Here is a 9733-nt window from a genome sequence, read left to right as displayed (position 1 = left end):
CTGAAGTCCGGGTAAGCCTCAGATAATTGCACAAGGTTGCTCCAGACTCAAGAAGCATGTGGAGCATTCCCCCCTCCCCCCAACACATAAATTTTCAAAGCACCTTGGGCTTCTCAGGGAGTTAAATGATATATACAGACACATCAGCCACTTGGTAGTGCCTTCAGCGTCTTTGGTGCACACCGAATTTCCCTCAATGAAAGAAAAACTCCATCTGCTTTCTGTTACTTCTCTCCTAAAAGGGTGGGGGGCGGAGGGCGGGGGCGGGCTGTACATAAATGCTTTGATTGCATCCTTCATTTGTACAGAACATCATACACATTGTATTCCCTGCCTGCCATTTCTCAGTGAAAACACACCTTTCCTCCATCCCCGCTCTGTACTGGAGCCCATTAATTAGAACAAGCTTTATCTAGCAAGCTTAGTATTCCTTCTTTTCCGGCCTCTTCTCCAGCGACATTTCTCTTTGGCTTCTGAAAGCAAGGACAGGTCACTCGCTTTTGTCATGAGCATTTGGATGAAATGTTCTGACGAACACTCACATGTGTGTGCACACAAAGACATGAAAGCCCATTTTTAATCGGAAGTGTTTTGTTTTCCATGGGTTTTTAACTTTAAATGGAGCTCACACTCCCTCTCTCAGTCTAGCCTTTCAGGCTGTTTTATTTCTGTGTCCATGCTTTCATAGTGCAGTATAATAGCTTTTGTTTCAGAAGTACAGGCCAAGAGCAGCCCCGGATGCCAGAGGTCCACATCATATCCATAATGGTAGATTTGGACAGCAAAGCAGAGATTGGGGGAAGGTGAGAGGGAGCGTTTTCCATTGGTGCGCCTGAGTCCTTCCAGCAGCACAGGCACAATGGACACCATTCTGAGCACAGAACAGGCTCTGGCAGTGGAGGGGCTGACACACACATTCACACAATCCCACACAATGGGCCCTGCGCTGTAACCTTGCCCAACATGATGGCACTCTCTTCTCCAGGTGATTGTTACTGAACAGAAAGAACTTTGTCTCCTGTGCATCCACTGAGCCTTGCGTGTTAACATTTCTTTCTTAAAAAAAAAATAAATTAAGTTTTGTTTCCCCCTTTTTTTCTTTATTCCTCTCTCCAAAGTGAATGGGCTGAAGTGAATGTCAGCTTTGGTGCCAGGATCAGGACATCCAATGGAGAACTTGAAATGGTTGGTAGGAAAAGAAGAGAGTGGATGGAGGTAGCAAAATAAAGAAGCTCTCAGTTACTGTATCTCCTTCATCATCTTATTACTAAGGGAGGGGGAAATGTAGGCAAAGTGCTGTCTCAAGCTTGGATCCCATGAAGAGCGATGACCAAGAAGAGCTTGTGCTTCTAGATCAACACTAATGAATTGTCAACGGCTCAAGGCAGCCCCTCGCCAGAAGAATTGCTCCTCTCCTAATTCAGCATCTAAACCCCTAAATTCTCATAATTCATTGCTGTGGAGACAAAGGCAAATCTGTGTAAGTATCAGCATTTGTGGAAATTTTAATGCCTTAGTGCCTAATTAAATTTATTATTTCAAACCTTAATCATTTATTTTAAATTATGGTCTCACTTCTGATGTATTTAGTCAGGTAGCTGTACAAAACCTCCTGCTATGCTTTGAAACTAGATTTTTTTTTTCTTTCTGAAAGTTGAATCATTTGGGGTAGTTTTTGGTTTATTGGGCACAACTGATTTATGGCCATGTAACCAACATCAAGAAAACAATGTCTGGAGCTAAGCATTGCAACAAGACCTTAGGAACTAGTCTAGCGAACATTATGGTTCTTCAATTACTGGCTCAATTGGTGGGTCTCCCCATCTTTCAAGCTACTATCTTACCTTTTTAAAATATATATTTTTATTGATTTCAGAGAGGGAGATAGAAATATCAATGATGAGAAAGAATCATTGATTGGCTGCCTTCTGCATGCCCCCCACTGGGGATCGAGACTAAAACCTGGGCATGTGCCTTGACTAGGAATCTAAGCATGACTGCCTGGCTCATAGGTCAACACTTATCCACCAAGCCACACTGGCCAAGTTTTAAGGAAACTTCTTAACTTCCTCAGCCTATGTTGTGCTGATATCTTCTTTAGGATTCTACTCATAGGTAATAAAAATATGGCAAACTGTTAATCCCCCAAAGTGAAGAAATATGAAGGAGTCATAAAAATAAGAAATTAAAGTAAAAGCTGTTTAGTCAGTACCAGAATTCTTCATTCTCCTCATTGCCTCAAAGAGATTTTGCCAAAGCCTCAGATCTGTATTGATAAAACTCTTAGATCCCATCTGATTAATTCTGGTCACAGACAGATCACCTTGTCTGAGTGTAACTGCTCAGAAAGGAAATAACTAAACAATTTTTAAAGATTAAGTTGCTCCAATTCCATCCAGGTCTTGTTATTTTGGGTGCCATTCTCAAGTTTGAGAGAGCAAGTCCAGCACTCAAAAGCCTGTTATTTCCTCTTCGATGTGTTACTGGGAAGTGGGAAGTTATGTGATAGGTATAAAAGGACTGGCTTTAGCTGTAGCCACGAGTAACTAAGAGATTGTCTTGATTTTCTCTTCAATTATCTTAAAAAAGAAAATATAAGTAACTAAAATACTGGGTGAAAAGTTGGATTAAGAGACCCCCCCCAAAAAAAAACAAAAACAAAAAAAACAAACAAACACCCCCATAGACACAGACAACAGTATGATGATTACCAGAGGGAAAGGGGGGATATAGAGGGAAAAATGGTGATGAAAGGAGACTTGACCTGGGGTGGTAAACACACAGTACAATATACAGATGATGTATTAGAAATTGTACACCTGAAACATATAATTTTATTAACCAATGTCACCACAAAATTTAATTAAAAAAAGAAATTAGAGGGTGACAAGGAAGGCTATTTTTATTTTACTTTATTTGTTATTATTATTTTTTAAATCCTCATCTGAGGACATATTTATTAATTTTAGAGAGAGAGGAAGGGAGAGTGAGCAAGAGAGAGAGAGAGAGAGAGAGAGAGAAACATTGATGTGAGAAACATCAACCAATTGCTTTCTGCACAAACCCTTATTGGGGATCTAACCCACAACTCAGGCATGTGTCCTGACTGGGAATCAAACCTGCAATCTTACAGTGTATGGGACCACGCTCCAACCAACTGAGTCATGCAGCCAGGGCAAGGAAGGCTATTTTTAAAAATAAATTAATCTAATTAAAGACCTGGAAAAAATATATAATTTATTAAAATAGGTAATCACAGCAACTTTATGTAGTATATTAAAACATGCTTCCTTTCTGGGTTATTCTGTGACCATTAAAAAAAGAAATCAGTGTTGCAGCGAGGAGGAGACTTCTGGAGTCAGACTATCTGGGTTTTAACCCCAGTTCCCTCTCTTAGTAGCTGTGTGACCTCAGGCAAGGCAGTTATCCCAGGCAGTTATCTTTTCCCCTGTTTGTGAAATGGGGATAATGATAATGTCCATGTAAGGAGTAGTTGTGGTATCAAATGTGAAGCACTTAAGCAGTGCCCTGCACCAATAAGCCTCAATACACTCTAACTGCTGCTATGCAGATTAGCTAGACATCAAAGACCCTAACTGAGTTTTTCAAGTATTTCTTATTGCGGTTGATGGCTTCCTTCACCCTAATCACCAATCACTAGCTAACTACATAAAGAATCAATGTAGTTGCTCTTGTAGCCACCCTTTGGCCAGGAAGGCTGGCTCTACCTTTTTATGTTCTTGCTTTGCATTCCATGTGGATCAGTCTAATCCACCAGTACCTGAACTACTTATTTGCATGACCACATTTTTCCAAACAGAGGAGAATTTCTGGGTCACTTTTCTAATGAGTTGCCTTTCTCATTCCTGGTCAATACATGACTTCAATAACAAACATTGCATGTGAAACATTTGACTGCAGTCCTTAAACACAGATTTGGCTCAGAAGTTTTTAAAAAAAGTCAAATCAAATATCTGGCACCATAATTATTTACAAACATTTTTATTATGGTATTTTAGCTATTGTGAATAGTTTCTTTAATCGACTCAATTTGAACATGAGGATTCTGGTCAAAGATAGAATTCTTGCCCATTCTCCCCCCAAAGGGAATGTGTAACATTAACCTAAAAAAAAAAAAACACACACAAAAAACAACACTGGATATAATTACATATTTATAAGAAATATAAAAAGATGAACATTAATTTTAATGAAACATCAAAGCAAAGCATGAATTGTAGCAAAGACTTTATATATAAGCAAAGGGCAAGTACATTTAGGCCAGTGGTTTGCAAACTCATTAGTCAACAGAGCCAAATACCTACAGTACAACGATTGAAATTTCTTTTGAGAGCCAAATTTTTAAAACTTAAACTTCTTCTAATGCCACTTCTTCAAAATAGACTCATCCAGGCCATGGTATTTTGTGGAAGAGCCACACTCAAGGGGCCAAAGAGCCGCATGTGGCTCTCGAGCCGCAGTTTGCCGACCACGGATTTAGGCGATGGAGGTAAGAAAGAGCGATAGAACGAATCTGAGAGAGGTGGTGAGTTTCTGTGGGGGCCACTGAATTTGTGAATCTGTCAGCATGGAAAAAGAGGCTGCTTGAAGGACAGAATGTTCCAAGAAAACACCTGGACCAAAGGTTTAGAGCTGTTCCAGTTCTTCCATGCACCCGATCCAGGCTGTGACTGTAGGGTGATGTCACCAAAGTTAATCCCTTGGAAATTCCTGGCTATGAAATCCTTCTTACCTCTACTACAGATGCAAAAGAGGGTCTTATAGATCTAAATAAAAGGTTTGAGTCATTTATACAACCATTCTTGGGGGATCCTTGGGGATCTGACTGTAAGAGCCCAGTGACAAAGAGGCAAATAGACCTATCATCCTATGCAGCGGTTAAACATTTTGCCGACTATTTGCCTCTTTGCTCCCTTCAGTTCCTTTATCTATACGCTAAGAATAACAGTAGTAACTACCTTTCAGGCTGTTGATGTGTAAGAAGGGCCCAATAAGTAGTCATCATCATCATCTTCACAATCTTCATCATCACAATTATTATTTAATAGAATAACTGAATTGATTGTGACCATCTCCATAACATAACACAATGCATATCATTTAGCATCAATCTATTCAATGTAGAACTCCTTGCCTCTTACCTCGTACTTTGCCATTCCTATGCCCTGCCAAGCAAGAACCAGCTCCTGGAGGTAAATATTTCCACCTCAAACCTTTCAAAAATACTTTTCTTTTTAAAACAAATGAATTAGGCTCATATTTGAAATGAATCTATTGTCAGATAAATTCTGAAAAAACTTTAGGCACAAGTGTTGGTCAAAAATGGGCCTGTGTGTCAATTCTAGCCAGCTGAACCACCTTTTACTCAAGAAAGCTTGATTCGTTGATGATATACATCATCTTGGCTTCTAAGTTCTAGAGGCCATCAAAGGTATCCTGATGTTAAAGATATCACTATTTTAATGATCCCTGCTGAAGAGTATTAAAAATAAAAAAAGCTGTGCTTTCAGGCCTTAAGACTTATTGCCTGTATTTTCACAGTTTTCTTAAAGTAAAAAGGGGTGTTGTGGAAAATGATAAAATTTATCATTTATAGCGAAATATTAATGTAGCAGCAGGAGATTCGATGAGGCCATCTATCTATGAGCATTCAGACTTCAAAGGAAGCATAAACACGAAATTAATGGTTTGTCTAGTGTAAGAGACAAATAAATGCAAATGTGGGCTCATTAATATCAAGTGGATGACTTCTTGGTTTATGGGGTTTGGATTGATTTTGTCAAAGGCCAATAGATTTATTTTTAAAAGTCTTTGAAATTTAGCATCCATACACCCATTATTGAGAGAAATAAAACTCCCAGCACTCTTGGACGGCCTCTCTTCCTCCTCCTTCTCTCCCCCTTCCTAGATGTTGCTTTACTGAGATAAAGTTCTTACATTAGGACTTACTTTCACACTGAAATATGTCCCTTGTAGGAACTGCTATAAACGTCAGCATTTTCTACGGCATTAGTTTATGGGCAGAGTGAATTTTAATGGCATCATAATCTCATGGCAATCAATTGCGGTGCATGGAAAAAAAAGCTCTGGGGGTGCCCATTAAATGGGCTTTGCATCACTTTTAATGCTCCAAAATCTTGAAGTCTCTCCCCATCTTCCCTGTTTGTCTGCAGACAAAATAGTTTTTCTGTCTCCCTCCCCCCCCCCCCCGCCCCGCTCCCCTGTTTTAGGCTTTAAGTAGAGTTAAATACTTTTATTTACCATTTAATTCCCTGACAAGGAGGGAAAAAACAACACTTTCTTTCTCTTTCATTTGAACAAGGTCATGAGTCTGTTGGCTCTGATACAAGACAGAAAACCAAAGCAGGAGTTTTGGTGGGTTTTAGCTCTTTCTAGATTGTCAAGTGCCTCTGCCGTGGTCAAAATCTAGCTTTCGTGGTTGTTAAGTTATCCTGAGTGGAGTGGTCTAGACACTGTAAAGGGAACTGGCCTACAGTGGCTCCTACTCTTTCTGAGCTTACGCTGTATGCCTATGTCCAGTTCTACCTCCAACTCCAATGTGATTTCCATATCTAGTTCTATATATCACATACCTGAATATTGAGTATAGATAGCATATGGGTTATCATAATTATTTAAAGTGAGTTTTCCATTTCCTTTTTTTTCTTTTGCTTAGTTTTGTACCCTCAAGAGATGACATGGTGTGTTTTTTTTTCCCCAGGTTAACTGTATTTGTTTCCTAACCATTTTGTGACATTTTCTTACTTCAATATCACTGACCCCTCTTGAGGATTTATGTACACAGTCAATTTGAAAGTGTGGGAATAATATTACCTTTTGAAGATTAAATTGTAAAGTCAACACATGATGAACAAGAACAAAGATATACAAGGTAACCATAAAAAGGAGAAGGCTCTGAGGCTAGCAGAATTAATTACAACCTGTTTTAGTGTATTCACCAATGAATGATGAGCAAATGTGTCAATTAGGCGGCCAGATACAGGAATGGCAAAAAAAGGAAAACCACAGAAACAAATGTTCACATTTCCATTCACAGCCCCATCCATGTGAGAAGAAATCATATAGCCAAAGGATGGAAGAGACAATTCCTACAGCGAGATGGCTACACCAGGATACATGGCTAGGGCCATTTGTGAAAGCTGCTTTTTAGAAAATCTTCCCATGTCCAGATCTCCTTCTCTGAGAATCTATCTCACCTACCTATGAGCACGGGCTTGGCCAGGGTTGATTGTACCAGGACAGGGCCGCTGACCCAAGTTCAGCTATTTGGAATTTGGCTCTTGCTAATTTGAATGGTGATTTTAGATAGTTTTAGCTGACCCCTTATATTGAGGACATGAAATTACTAAAAGTCACTAGCCTTGAGGTCACCATATTTTCTCATGAGCAGTAAAAACAAATCAGCAGAATAAAAGTTAAAGATGAGAAAAAGGCATGGAATGAGAAATAGAGACACTGGGTGAGGAAAGGGAGGAAGAGAGCGAAAGAGAGAGAGAGAGAGAGAGAGAGAAAGGGCTTGAGATCCTGATGCTTTCTGGTTTCTAGTTTTGTTTCCAATGAAGCCAGGCTGTCCTCTCTGCCTTAGGGATGCCCTGATGCCTTAATCTGCCTGGTTTGAGGGGGAAATGTGGGAATTAGAGCATGAACTCTCACTCATTACTTCACTTTCAAGCTATTGCAACACACTACAGTGTAAGGGTGCCCAGTTAAGTAATGTAAAGATAATACTATATGATTTTAATTAAATAAGAAATATTGGTTGAAAATGTTATTGCAAGTGAAAAAAAAAAAAAATCCACAAAAATGGTTGAGCTGACCCTTCTCCTGCTTCCTCGAATGAGTGATTCATCAGTCACCATGTGAGGTAAAAAGAATGAAAATCTTATCAAGTATAAAAGGAAGAGAAGCACAGGTTTCAAATTCTAAAGACTATTAGAAATATGAATTATATCTACTATCATGAACGAAACTCTTTACCCATGTCATACATTGACCTTGAGATATTAACCAGAACCAAAAATTAACAGGACATAAAATCCAGATAATTAGAGCATGAGGGAAAATCTCTATAATTTCTATGCTTACTTTTCTTCTGGATTATCATTTATCCTAATTTTTCTAGAACTTCTTTATGTATTTGGGAAATTAACTCTTTGTCTGAAATATGAATTACAACTATTTCTTCTACTGTGTCAGAGATCTTTTTACTTATCTAATGAAAGACTGTTTTATTGTATGTAATCAAATTACTAAAATTTTAAATGGCTTCTGAATTTCGCATCATAGTTAAAAGATCTTCTGTATCCCAGGTTTATAAAGGAATTCATGTTATTATCTGAGCTTGTATAGTCTCATTTTTCATATTCAAATCGTTGGTTCATTTGAGTTTATTCTAGAGGGAGCCTCTCATTCTGGAAGGAGATTTCCAAGGTCAATGAGCCCCCCTACCGGCTCCATACTTCTGTTTTTCCTTGTGACACCTCTGAAACTTCCAGCACAGGCTTGTGCAAGTTCACTCTGCCTTTGATACCACTTACATGTCAAGGGGAATTTTCAGGATTCGTCTGTCTCTTGGTTTCTCTAAAAATGTGTTTTGTGAGGTTTTTCTCCCCCACTTTTCTTGTTGCTCTTTTTGGTCTCTAGGAGAAGTGAGAACTTAGGAAGGTTAAGTCCTGATGAAATTTTTGCTCAATTTGCTCTTTATTTTATTTTGCTGCAAAAGCTTTATTGTTTCATTTGGTCTAATGCATGGCAGAAGGCTCCAGGGTGGTTAAACGAATGGCTAATAATTTCGGGGAGAGGCTCAGGTAAAAGCCAGACACCAGGGAAATGCAGAGGGACCCCTCAAAGGCCTCTGGGCTCCAAAGTCCTTGAGTGTGAGCCTCTCGAAGAGATACTCGCCCCGCCCAGCCTGGGACCTGCCAGTCTGTGGGTGGATGTTAGTCAGGTGTCGCCCATCTTCTTGATGAGCTTCACCTCCTCACCCAGGAAGTGGTTCTCCAGGAAGTCACAGAGCTGAGTGGGGTCTGTGCGGGTAGAACCCAGGGCCTGCAGCTCCAAAAGGGCCTGGTTCAGGTTCCTCTCCAAGGCCAGGGCGGCCTCCATGGCGTCCTGAGTTTTGCCCACTCACCTGGGGAAAGTTTCAGTGCGTCCTGGAAGAGAGTGTGGCCGCCACGCTGGTTTTGCAACTTTAAGAGACACTCAGCGCCCTCGCTCTTCTTCTGCGCCAACTCGAGGAAGAAGCGGCCCACGTCCTCGAGAGCCACATCGTCCCTGTTGGAATGGAAGCCCAGAGAGAGGTAGGTGTGGGAGGCCCGCAGATGCAGGCTGGCCAGGCGGTTGGCCGCAGCCTCCACCTCGGTGGAATAATTCTGACTAATGTGGGAGCTCATGGTTGTTGGGCGATAAGGAGTTAAGGTAGGAAAAAACCCCGGTGTGTTGGCTGGTCCTGAAGGTGGTTCTGAAGGTGGTGACTGGATAAGATGCAGGAGAGTGGCCGGAGGCTGGAAGAAGGGGCGTCCCTGGGTCTGTTCCGTCCAAACACTGTTGAAGCAAGAGACAGATCCGGGACCACCCAGGGCACTGCCCAATTTGCTCTTTATTATAAAAATTTCAATATTCATTTGTGTGCTGTATGCCTCTTATTGATCAGTCTTTGAGGTACTACACCACTAAATTTTTGTAGTGATAC

General features: G+C 40.4%; 1 pseudogene; it reads right to left on the bottom strand.

The window, feature by feature from the left end:
* Positions 1–639: 639 nt before the first annotated feature.
* Positions 640–9434, bottom strand: LOC129147160 (ferritin light chain-like; annotated as a pseudogene).
* Between the last annotated feature and the right edge of the window lie 299 nt (positions 9435–9733).

This window comes from Eptesicus fuscus, chromosome 18, assembly GCF_027574615.1.
Source record: "Eptesicus fuscus isolate TK198812 chromosome 18, DD_ASM_mEF_20220401, whole genome shotgun sequence".
NCBI classification, from domain to species: domain Eukaryota; kingdom Metazoa; phylum Chordata; class Mammalia; order Chiroptera; family Vespertilionidae; genus Eptesicus; species Eptesicus fuscus.
The sequence above is the reverse complement of the archived record's forward strand: the minus strand, read 5'-3'. Positions and strand labels throughout refer to the sequence as shown.